General features: G+C 40.6%; 1 protein-coding gene and 1 pseudogene across 1 annotated transcript in view; both read right to left on the minus strand.

The window, feature by feature from the left end:
- The window catches only part of LOC126470763 (glutaryl-CoA dehydrogenase, mitochondrial-like), a 428,045-nt gene that overhangs the window by 329,147 nt on the left and 85,492 nt on the right, over positions 1-13,406 (minus strand). The gene's annotated exons all lie outside the window — the stretch shown is intronic.
- The window catches only part of LOC126470764 (glutaryl-CoA dehydrogenase, mitochondrial-like), a 413,687-nt pseudogene continuing 412,876 nt past the window's right edge, over positions 12,596-13,406 (minus strand).

A 13,406-nucleotide genomic window follows, 5' to 3' on the forward strand; every position in this document is an offset into this window, starting at 1 on the left:
CCTCTTTTAAGAATTGAAGAATGCTTCTCCTTGCACAAGACATAATTTTCTGTTTGTTGCCTTCGTGATGATAATTATCTTCGACTTTTGAAACTGGAAGTGCCAGGATTCAGGAGCTTTGATGACGTCAGTGGCGATCTTCCTCCAGTCTCTCACTTTGCACTCGTCCAACCCCAAATGCACCACTGTGCCGAATTTTTCCATTATGCCGACGTATACTGCAAGGCTTCGATTACGCTCAATTTTGAAAATTTTCTCTCCATGTTTCCAAAAACACTATCAGGGTGTATAAAATAATAACCGACGATCGTGAACCAAACTTCAACGCTCTCTACGTGTACTGGAGCAGCGTACAGGAACCAGTACATCAACATCCCAATCACTGTTGAATTCTTGTTTTGCCCGCCGCATCCATCCGAAAAGAGGTGTAATTTGGTGACACCATGCAAATTGGAGTTAAGCAATTAATGATGAAGAGGTGAAGCAATCTGATTCGACCCTTTACAAATTAGTTCCCCAGCCAAACATACGAGGTCACATTGTCTTTCGTCTGACTGCTCGTAGAGGAACCTCGGCATACCGTGAAATTATATAAGTACATCTGTCTGGAATAATAAGCCGCCTGAACTGGGACTTTTGGAAGGACTAAATTTTTTTAGTAGTCGTAACTTAAAATTAGTTGACCTTCGATGTCGTCCTTCAGCCTTTCATAAAAAACATCGTTCCGAACTTTGTGAGCTGTAAGCAGATGTTCCAAATTTTTCTTTTCCATTGGCCGATTTTCCAAGTAAATCATGCTTTGTGAGGACGAGCATGTAGAGCATGTGTCAATAGAAAGTGCTCCGAAGCCAATATTTAAATTATTGTAGAATATTGTCCGGTAGTAGTCATACTTTACGTCCAGACCAGGATATTTGTCACAGAACATTTCCAACATTATTTTTACATTTAATTCACTGGACAAACATTGGCGATGTAGCATTTTCCCTCTAGAACAGTGACTTTCGATCGGCTTGAATTGTTCAATGTGTCTGACAACTGCATTTTTCCTATCTTCGCACAGCTTCGTTCTTCTGTCACATCCTTTTCTTTCAGCGGTTGCAGGTGAGGAATTGTTCATTATACTCTGACAAATTTTGTTGAGTCTCATTTTTTTTATCTGCAAAATCCCATGAAAGCCGCTCTGCAAACCCTGATGTTTATAGAAACTCCTTCACTTTTTTGGGAGCACAAACTCCGTAATTAGTTGCTTTCTTGATACTTTGTCTGCTGTAGGCTTAGAATCTTAGATGTTCGAGGAGACGACACAGTGACATGCTGTCGAATGTAATTGTTCTGCCATTCTTGGTTATTTTGTTCGTAAAAGTTTTGATAGGTCCGTCTTACGTCCTGCATAGTGAGTTCTTTACATTTCAGCTTTCCAGCAGGATGTTTACAGTTTGACATCTGTGGAAACCCTTTCGGTTGGTACCTACAGATAAATGAAAAATGAAACTGAAAACCAACTGATAGTAGTTTTATTTCGATGCAATCAGAAGTTCGGTGTTTCTATTTCCAAATACGTTGAATTTACAAGAAATGTGTTCCAGAAAAGGTTAGGTAATGTTGCCAGGGCATTAATTTCAACAACATTAAAATTGTAACGAATATTTGAATATTACTCTAAGCAGTGGTCTTTCTTACCTCTTTCTTTTCTTGACGATTCGTTTCCATTGGTTTACATTCCGTCTTCTCTTTCTAGAAGTAGAGTTTCTCGTGGCATCTCCTCACTCATCATTAACGCTAATATCAGCTCTATTGTCGTCGGGTTCGTCGAAATGTACTACAATAGTAGAAATTTCCTCTTCATTATCCCTGTCCATTTCGAACTGTGCTACAATGAAACAGCCTACAAAGTCGTTTTAAAATACACAGTGGACCGAGTGTGCTGGTAGGTATTTTTATCGTATAACAATGCCTTTTCGCACTTATAGCAATGGAAGCAAAAACATATGAGAATCTAGAATGAGATTTTCACTCTGCAGCGGAGTGTGCGCTGATATGAAACTTCCTGGCAGATTAAAACTGTGTGCCCGACCGAGACTCGAACTCGGGACCTTTGCCTTTCGCTGGCAGAAGTAGGGCTGTGAGTACCGGATGTCAGTCGTGCTTCGGTCGCTCAGATGGTAGAGCCCTTGCCCGCGAAAGGCAAAGGTCCCGAGTTCGAGTCTCGGTCGGGCACACAGTTTTAATCTGCCAGGAAGTTTCATATGAGAATCTACCCAGTACTGCCAACCCAAACGTTTTAGTCACAAATGGTTCAAATGGCTCTGAGCACTATGGGACTTAACTTCTAAGGTCATCAGTCCCCTAGAACTTAGAACTACTTAAACCTTACTAACCTAAGGACATCACACACATCCATGCCTGAGGCAGTATTCGAACCTGCGGCCGTAGCGGTGGCGCGGTGCCTGACTGAAGCGCCTAAAACCGCTCGGCCACTCCGGCCGGCAAACATTTTAGTCACATGTAGCTAAAAATCGGAACTTTTTAAAAGTTTTACGTGTAAGAAGATAATATGCCCGGGTCACCAACAGCACCCTTTGTCGGCGGCCATTATCCCATTAAGACTGCCTCTTATGTAACCGAATAGGATTTGGCCGCTTTTGCAACCTAACGTGTAGAAAACATAGCCGCCTTTGCACCCGTACGCGATTTTCGCACATTTTAAAATACTTAGGACCGTTTTTGAAGCCTGATGGATACATTATTACATAGTCCGTGAAAACCTGTACAAGAAAGTGCCTCTAACTCAATTTTCGATGCTTTTGCAACTGGGCTACTCGTATAAAGGGTAATCACCTAAAACCTGTACCGCAAATATTGCGGAAATGGAAAGTGCTACTGATGCGCTGTTCTCACAGGATGGATTGGTAATAGGAGGTTCGTATTGTTAGCCAATAAACAGGTCTTAATAATAATTCGAAAGAGTATTTTTTGTGCAAGCATAGGCTTTTTTAAGTGGGACAATGCCTGTGGACATTAACATATTAAAAGTAGGGTAAACTAGGATGTCAGTGGTGTTTGTTGCAAGATTCTAGTGCGAGTCGCTTAACGAGATATCGTATTTTGAGAAATTCCCACACTGATACTTGGTTGTGCCATTCAGCTTGCATAGTTGCTAGGTATGATGTTGTTATGTTTCCTTACAGTGTACTAGTGCGTTCCTTGAATGCACTGCGACTTGCTAGTCAGTCAGTGTGTGTCAATCCAAGTGTGAGTGGACGATGGTATTTACCAATGCAGCAAAAGCCGCCATGCTCATGGTGTATGGGGAGTGTGGGATGAATGCAGTTCGTTCTTGTACAGTGTATGCGGCAAGAATCATCTCTAGAATTATTTATCAACCTCTTCAACCAGTTACGTGAAAGTTGTGCACTACTGGCCATTAAAATTGCTACACCACGAAGATGACGTGCCACAGACGCGAAATTTAACCGACAGGAAGAAGATGCTGTGACATACAAATGATTAGCATTTCAGAGCATTCACACAACGTGTTGACATGAAGAACGTTTTCAACCGAGTTCTCATACACAAACAGTAGATGAGCGGCGTTGTCTGGTGAAAAGCTGTTGTGATGCCTTGTGTAAGGAGGAGAAATGCTTACCATCACGTTTCCGACTTTGATAAAGGTCGGATTGTAGCCTGCGGTTTATCGTATCGCGACATTGCTGCTCGCGTTGGTCCAGATCCAATGACTGTTAGCAGAATATGGAATCGGTGGGTTCAAGAGGGTATTATGGAACGCCGTGCTGGATCCTAACGGCTTCATATCACTAGCAGTCGAAATGACAGGCATCTTATCAGCATGGCTGTAACGGATCGTGCAGCCACGTCTCGATCCCTGAATCAACAGATGGGGAAGTTTGCTAGGCAACAACCATCTGCACGAACAGTTCGACGACGTTTGCAGCAGCATGGACTACCAGATCGGAGACCATGGCTGCGGTTATCCTTGACGCTGCATCACAGACAGGAGCGCCTGCGATGGTGTACTCAACGACGAACCTGGGTACACGAATGGTAAAACGTCATTTTTTCAGATGAATCCAGGTTCTGTTTACAGCATCATGATGGTCACATCCGTGTTTGGCGACATCGCAGTGAACGCACATTGGAAGCGTGTATTCGTCATCGCCATACTGGCGTATGACCCGGCGTAACGGTATGGGGTGTCATTGGTTACACGTCTCGGTCACCTATTGTTCACATTGACGGCACTTTGAACAGTGGACGTTACATTTCAGATGTTTTACGACCCGTGGTTCTACCCGTCATTCGATCCCTGCGAAACCCTACATTTCAGTAGGATAATGCACGACCGCATGTTGTAGGTCCTGTACGGGCCTTTCTGGATACAGAAAATGTTCGACTGCTGCCCTGGCCAGTGCATTTTCCAGATTTCTCACCAACTGAAAACGTCTGGTCAATGGTGACCGAGCAAATGGCTCATCACAATACGCCAGTCACTACTCTTGATGAACTGTGGTATCGTGTTGAAGCTGCATGGGCAGCTGTACCTGTACACGCCATTCAAGCTCTGTTTCACTCAATGCCCAGGCGTATCACGGCCGTTATTACGGCCAGAGGCGGTTGTTTTGGGTACTGATTTCTCAGGATCTATGCACCCAAATTGAGTGAAAATGTAATCACATGTTAGTTCTAGTATAATATATTTGCCCAATCAATACCCGTTTATCATCTGCATTTCTTCTTGGTGTAGCAATCTTAATGGCCAGTAGTGTAGTATAACCACTAGACAATGTAACAGAAAGAAACAGGTGATGACAGAAGAAGGGGAAAATTAATGTTCTTGCTGCTGTTGCGGTTGATCCGCACGTTAGCTACCACTCAATCGCGCGAGGGAGTGGCAAGAGTCAGGCAAGTGTCCTACGCACTCTCCCTTGATATAGGTTCTCTCTATCAAGAGGTGCGCGGAAACGATGATGAGAATCGTGTCAACTTCTGTACAGGGGCATTAAGACAGGATACTCCAGATGTATCAGTATCTTGTTTAGTGATGAACCCAAAGTTACCAATCATGGAAAGGTAAACTGACGAAACTTGCACTACTGGTCTATTGACAATCCCCACTAGCTTCGTCAGGTGGAACGTAAACGTGTGGTGTGGGATAATGAACCATGAGCACATTGGCTCGATTTTCATAGATGGAACACTGAAAGCACATAAGTGTTGCAGCCTCCTAACAGACCATGTCCCACGGATGATAGAAGATATTCCACTGCAGACTAGAAGGAACCTGTGATACCATGTGATGACAGTCCAGCCCATAGTGCACGAAGTACTACAGCATGTCTTCACAAATTGTTTCCAGGTCACTGGGTTGGACGTAGAGGACTTGTGCCTTGGCCAGCCCATTCCCCGGATTTGATGCCTGTAGACTTTTTTCTGTGGGGAAAGCTGAAAGACGCTATCTAAAAGGACATACCAGTTACACACAATGATATGCAACAACATATTACTACAGCCTGCTTGGACATCTCCGCTGACATGCTAGCATGTGTGCAGAAGTAGTTACATACCAGACTGGAACTGTGTATTGCCGCTGCCAGTGGTCATTTTGAACATAGCCTGTGATGGCCAGTTGTCTCATTACTGGTCATAATCCACATACCTAGTGTATGCACTTGTGTTGTTCTTTAGTGTGTGCTACCACTGGCATTGTACAAGAGTCAGAATTGTAACTTTTCGAAATACGATATTTCGTAAACGACTCACTAGAATCCTGCAGAAGACATTCTGATTTACCCTTCTTTTAGATCCTTAATCTCAATAGGCACTGTTCCATTTAAAAAGTGTATGTTTGCACAAAAAATACAATCTCTAAGAATTATTACAATCTGTTCATTGGCTAACAATACGAGCCCCTGATTACCAACCTATTCTGTGAAAACTGCACGTCAATAGCACTTTCCATTTCAACAATATTTGTGGTGCAAGTTTTAGGTATTTCGCCCCGTGTAGTATCGTATGTTGTCGGTCAGAGCAAACACGATTTAGTTTCGCCATAAATCAATTTGAAAACTGATGTTGAAGTTTGGGGTAGTGATTCAGAATTGTAAAGTGAGGGAAATTTATCCATATGGAATTCTTAATTGCAGGAAAAAATTATTAATTGAGAGAATAGGGCCTATGATAGGACCAAATGAACATAACGGGAAAATGCAAAATCTGGAAATGTAAAAACTGTTTTTACTGTGAAGTAATTATATTGTTAGTTTATATGTGTTTATAGCATTGACGAGGTACTAAAACGGCGTTGTGACGACCCGAGCAGATAACAATGTACTCAAAATGTCAAAAATCATGTTTATGTGGAAAATATTTTCCTCCTACTGACAAAAGAACCAGGGGTCACCTTGAGGTACATGGTGCACAGCCACGCATGGGCAGCACAAAGTGGCCTACCGGCCTTATCGCTTCACACAGTTACCAATTGACTCATGCGGCCATCGTGGCGGCTGGTCTTGCTTTTAGTCAGAGCTGTTTCCACGAAGAGGTTTTTGTGGTAAGAAAGTTCTTTGGTAATATCTTCAGGCTGTACTGTGCAATCACTGATACTCCCAGAGAAATACAGTCTGCTGCTCTTACAATTGCCAATTCTGCACAAGCACAGATTGAGGTTTGATCCTGGAGGGGGGGTAAAAAGTGCAAAGTGCGTGGCTTGCTGTCTCTGCAGACACTCCCCCCCCCCCCCCAATTCCCTTCCGAAACTCATCTTGCATAAGCCACTTTTAATGTGCCACATATGTCTGTGATTTTAATAACAATAAAATATAGTAATCTCTTTAAAGTAATAATAATAATACACTCTACAATAAAACAAAAAAAGACCCACCCTGAAGAATTATCTGAATGGGACAGAAATTTGTAGACATGATATAACGTACAGACAAATAAATTATTGCAATTTTAGATAAACTGGATGATTTATTCAACGGCAAGAACTTCACAAATTGAGCAAGTCAATAATGCATTGGTCTACCTCTGTAACTTATGCAAGCAGTTATTCAGCTTGGCATTGATTGACAGGGCTGAAGGATGTCCTCCTGAAGAATATCGTGTCAAATTGTGTCCAATTGGTGCATTAAAATGTCACAATCCAAAATGGTTAGAGGGCCCTGCCCATAATGCTCCAAATGTTCTCAATTGGGGAGAGATTTGACCACCTTGTCGGCCAAGGTAGCCTTTGCCAAGCATGAAGATGAGCATTAGAAACTCTTGTCATGTGCGGGCAGGTATTATCTTGCTGAAATGTAAGCCCAACATGGCTTAAAGTGACAGTCAAGTTAGTATCAGGTGCCCTGATGAACAGACCATTTGGAGGCCGCTGCAGCACTTTGAGGTTTATTCTTATTTTATAAGACCTCTGTTAACATAATTTGGCGAGAACAAACAGTACTGTTCTGCAATACTGAACATACAGCCAGTGTTACACAGATTCAAAAACATTGTGTCATTTGTTGCAGTATACAGAAGTCACAGCTGCACTCCATCTCAGTGGTAAAATCATGGCTAATCATGCTCATATAATTCGCTTTGCAGGAAGCCAGAACATTTTGTTTGCAATCATACCTTTGGCAACATTAAAAATTGTCTATAAAAAAAAGCAGAAATCTTCAAGTATCCTGTTCTGTTTCTTTGGTATTTTTCATAAGACAATCCTTTGTTTATGGAAGGAATTTTACCAATTTACCTCTAGTTTTGGTAAATGTTTGTATGTCAGAAGCAGTACTCAAATGTGATAAGCTGTTGAAGAGGTAAAGGTAAGAATGTTCATAGTCCTGCACACAACAATAATGTTCCTTAAGTTTCAAGTCAAATAAGTAACTTAAAAATAGGTATAAAAATAAACTTCTTCAGCATCGTGCATTGTAATACATTATTTATTACATATTTAGAAATAAAAAATTGCATTTAACACATGGAACATGAACAGTTAATTTCAAAACAAAAAGACATCAGGACTTTGACTGTTTCTGCCAGTTCTGGAACTTAATTAATTGACAGGTCATCAACATTCTTAACGTCATCTTCATCTCCTCGTCCAAACCTAGGGCAGGAACCAGTGAATCACAGAATTCTTGAGGATTGGGATTGGTCAAGATTGGTTTTAAATGTAGTAGATTCTTGAATTTTGCAGGTTTAAGAGGCAGTTTGCCATTGTAAAGTTCTCTCAGTATGTTTAGATCACTTTGATTGTTACACTTTCTTGTTTTCTGTGCCTTGATTCTCAGCAAAACCAGCTTTCAAATAGTTTTAAAAGTAGTTTGTCTTGTGAAGCACCTATCTCGCCTCCTTTTGGTCAACTTTAAATTTCTAATTGGTGGTGTTGCCACAAGGCACTTTTTAACATAAAACACACATAAAAAGTCTGTCTAAGTTTCAAATTTGATGTCTATGGCACAAATGATGTTAGTGAAAGGTCATGGTTTGATTCTGGTATTTCTGATGACATCCCTCCAGTCATCGGATGTCTCAGTGTAAGATTTCGCATTGACAAGACCTTTCATATAACAGTGGCCTCTTATAGCGAAAACTACTTTTACAGATGTACGTTGTTTCTGTGCATGAGCTGTGTAGTGCAGAAAATGCATAACCATGAAATTCTTGTTCTGACTTGCATTTGAGTTGGGAAAAAAGAATGATGTGTTTTACTATTGGGCTGAGATTATTCTCATCATATGTCCTCTTCCAGGTGGCACTTTCATCATACATGTAAAATACTGAAGTTTAGTCTGATGATATGTGTATATTAAAAGTTATGAAATTCAGTTGATGATGACTGTATACATCAGGTGTGGTTACATTAAGAGTAGGCAGATTCTTTTTTTAATCAACAATAATTGCCTCAATTTCTTCATGTTTTCCGGATTCTTTATAGCAGTTTCTTTGGACTGAATAAAACTTCGCACTTCTCACCATATGATCTTGTCTTTCCTTTGCCACAAAGCCTTCTTAGCCTTAAACGGTATTATAAATTGCCATGTAGAGACTTTAAAGAAACACTCTGAAATCTGTGGCCCTCAGATAGATGGTTGAAGTAAATATAAAACCAAATAAAATCAACTGTGTGAATAAACTAAATCAATTTTTTTTCCTTCATGAAATCTATGAGAGGAAGTCATCTTTGTACGTAAGGTAGGTCCTGGGCTAATGAGGCTTCAGGTCCTTTGTCAGTAGTATCAGTAATGACACTGATACCTATGATTTCAATCAATTACAACTGTATATGTCTTTTTCAGGGTATCCAAAAATAAATATTGAAGTTTCCATCAAAAATTTCTTGGAAAGTTGTTGAACCACCAGTATGCTCTTTGTTAAACTCAGTATATATTACATATAGTTTGGCTTCATCTAGCCCTTCAGGTAAGCACACTCTTGATGTATCCTTTAAAGAATAGTGATATTTCCTTCCTCTCATAGATTTCATGAAGGAAAAAAAATCTATTTAGTTTACTCACACAGTTGATTTTAGTTGGTTTTATATTTACTTCAACCATCTATCTGAGAGTCACAGATTTCAGAGAAGTGTTTCTTTAAAGTCTCTACATGGCAATTTATAATACCGTGTAAGGCTAAGAAGGCTTTGTGGCAAATGGTTACATCTGGCAATAAATCACTACCATAAACATGTGCACGTGCCTGATAACAATAAGACACACAATCACTTGCCACTGCATCATACTTTCTGTTGCACCACTGCTGAACTGGAACAATTGTGATCAGTTCACTCAAATACTGAGTCTGTTTGTTGCAACACCCAAGTTTATTTACGTTAGATATAATGTGTGGAGTGCCACTATGAGGACATGACCGAGCACCTTAAGATTTTGCATGAACTGAGGACTGGCAGCCACGTAACACGAGAAAATGTGAAAAGTGTTAATATGTAGTAAAAACCTAAGAAAATGTCCCGTTTCTGTCATTTCCTATCGAATCGACCTAACGCCAGATCGTCACATTGGTCGCTTTTCTCTCTGAAACGGTTACATTTATCGTCTGCAAGCCCTTGTCGCGTGCTGCGGTATGCGGAGACACTACAAGCAGCACAGTAGAACACAGAAGACGCATCTAAGTTGATGCAATCGGCCAGTAAGAAGAGCAACATTTCAAGTTTTAGTTATCGATTACTGATTTCCATTTTCATGGAAAATTGTACTGAAATGCAGGAGGATCTGCAGCGAATTGACGCATGGTGCAGGGAATGGCAATTGAATATCAATGTAGACAAGTGTAATGTGCTGTGAATACATAGAAAGATAGATCCCTTATCATTTAACTACAAAATAGCAGATCAGCAACTGGAAGCAGTTAATTCCATAATTTATCTGGGAGTACGCATTAGGAATGATTTAAAATGGAATGATCATATAAAGTTGATCGTTGGTAAAGCAGATGCCAGACTGAGATTCATTGGAAGAATCCTAAGGAAATGCAATCCGAAAAAACAAAGGAAGTAGGTTACAGTACACTTGTTTGCCCACTGCTTGAATACTGCTCAGCAGTGTGGGATCCATACCAGATAGGGTTGATAGAAGAGATAGAGGAGATCCAACGGAGAGCAGCGCACTTCGTTACAGGATCATTTAGTAATCGCGAAAGCGTTATGGAGATGATAGATAAACTCCAGTGGAAGACGCTGCAGGAGAGACGCTCAGTAGCTCGGTACGGGCTTTTGTTGAAGTTTCAAGAACATACCTTCAGCAAAGAGTCAAGCAGTATATTGCTCCCTCCTACGTATATCTCGTGAAGAGACCATGAGGCTAAAATCAGAGAGATTAGAGCCCACACAGAAGCATACTGACAATCCTTCTTTCCACGAACAATATGAGACTGGAATAGAAGGGAGAACCGATAGAGGTACTCAAGGTACCCTCCGCCACATACCGTCAGGTGGCTTGCGGAGTATGGATGAAAGATGTAGATGTAGAAGGTGACAGAGACTCTGTGAGTTGTAATACAGCTAGGAGAAGCTGGATGTTCTTTCTGCAATATTGCAGAAAGACTTGGCAGGAATGTAGCCACTTTGCATGACTGTTGGTAGTGGTGCTCACAAGAATGTAAGGTCGCATGAAGACCGAGTTCTAGACGGTCACGTCACCCTCCAAGAGGGAACATGTTTCGCACATCATACTGCATCTGCAGCTACAATTTGAGCAGCAGTTGGCACAACAGTGACACAACGAACTGTTACGTATCGTTTACTTCAAGGACAGCTTCACACGAGATGCCCTGTAGCATGCATTCCACTGACCCCAATCACTGTCATTTTTAACTTCAGTTCCATTAAGCAAGAGGTCATTGGAGGACATGGTGGAGGTCTGGTTCTGCCTTGGTGCCAGTGATGGCCATGTGTTGGTTCAGAGGAGGTCAGTTGAGGGTCTGCAGCCAACCTGCCTGTGTGCTAGACATACTGGACCTACACCTGAAGTTAGGATCTGGGGTGCAATTTTGTATGACAGCAGGAGCACTCTCATTGTTATATTATGCATCCTGACTGCAAATTTGTTTATCAGTCTGGTGATTTGACCTGTTGTGCTGCCATTCATGAACAGCATTGCAGGGGGTGTTTTCTGAAAGGATAACACTCAACTACATACCTTGTCATTACACAACATGTTCTACAGAGTGTCAAAATGTTGCCTTGGCCTGCTTAATGACCAGGTCTGTCTCCAATTGAGCACACATAGGACATGATCGGATGAGAACTCCAGCAGCATCCACAAACAGCATTAACCATCATTTACAGCATCATCCACAAACAGCATTAACCATCCCTGCATTGACCAAACAAGTGCAACAGGCGTGTAACTCCACCCCACAAACTGACATCCGGTACCTGTACAACACAATGCATGCATGTTTGCATGCAACATTCTGGCTGTTATACTGGTTACCAGCACTTCACATTTGCAATGGCTTATCTCACACTTACATGAACCTGTGATCTTTCAATGTTAATATAAGTCTCTTAGTATCATAGTCATTTTACCAGAACAGTTTTTCTCTGTGACTGTTTCTCTAGAAAGCAAAACAGGCGTACACTATTATTGCATATAATACTGAGGTAAATGTTTAGAAATCACTCCTTTTCTCCTCTTCATATCTTTCAGGCAATTATTGCAATATTACCATATTGTCAACATGCATGTGTGAGCATTTTGATTGTTACCTCTTACACCAATCACAAAGTAACTACTGGTGTTACCTTTCATTTCTTAATGATGTAATTAACTGTGTGTGTGTCATGTTGATAAATATAAAACAAAACTAGGTCCCAGCTCTCTGGAAGAAACGTGGCATCTTTTTGACAATATTCAGACTTTCATTTCAACAGAGTCATATAATAATATAGAATAAAATTTTTAATATGATGTTTTTGGTATTGCACTTAATTGAGTAAAAATAAAAATTATTTATTAACAAATGCATCATGAAAGCATTTTAGTTCATACAATACCACAGCAACTTTGGTGTACAGAAAATATCATAATCTGCAGTCTTCAGTATTAGATTCATAGTTCAGACTAGATGTTCATTACTTAAAGCTACAGGACACTCATTATTCCAAAACTTGTGCACAAATGTCTGTGTTGCATCTTCTGATACTATGCTCCATGTGTATTGCATACCTGTACACTGATTTTGAGACAGTATGGATTCTCACTGGAGTTTTTTCCATGTTGGAGGACGATCACAAACTTTCACCATTCATGACACAAATTGGCACTTTTGGTACAACCTAAAATAAAAGAGTATTTATCAAGAGTGTTTCCAAACTGCTTACATTTACATGCAGTACACTGACACTAATAAATTTTGTTCAAAATATTAGATATTTCATTGAGTTTGATCCTCCTAGTTGTGTCTCTAACAGAAATATGACTTTCAAATAATAAACTTTCTTCCAGACAATGTAATTGCCATATAAGAAACAATATTATATTATTAATACTGTGGAGAGGCCAGAAAAATGTGGTTCCAGAAGAGGGGCAGCAGCCTCTTTAGTAGTTGTAGGGAAACAGTCTGCATGATTGACTGATCTGTTACAATAATGTCAGACAATATGGTCTTGCTGTGCTGGTACTGTGAATAGCTGAAAGCAAGGGGGAAACTATAGCCATTACTTCTCCCAAGGACATGCAACTCTACCATATAGTTAAATGATGATGGGATCCTCTTGGGTAAAATATTCCGGAGGCAAAACAATTTCCCATTTGGAACTCCAGGTGGGGACTACTCTGGAGAATTTCATCATTAGGAAAAACAAAACTGGCATTCTACGGATTGGAGCATGCAGTGTTAGATCCCGCAACTGGGTAGGTAGATTATAAAATTTA

Source organism: Schistocerca serialis, chromosome 3, assembly GCF_023864345.2.
Source record: "Schistocerca serialis cubense isolate TAMUIC-IGC-003099 chromosome 3, iqSchSeri2.2, whole genome shotgun sequence".
NCBI lineage: Eukaryota > Metazoa > Arthropoda > Insecta > Orthoptera > Acrididae > Schistocerca > Schistocerca serialis.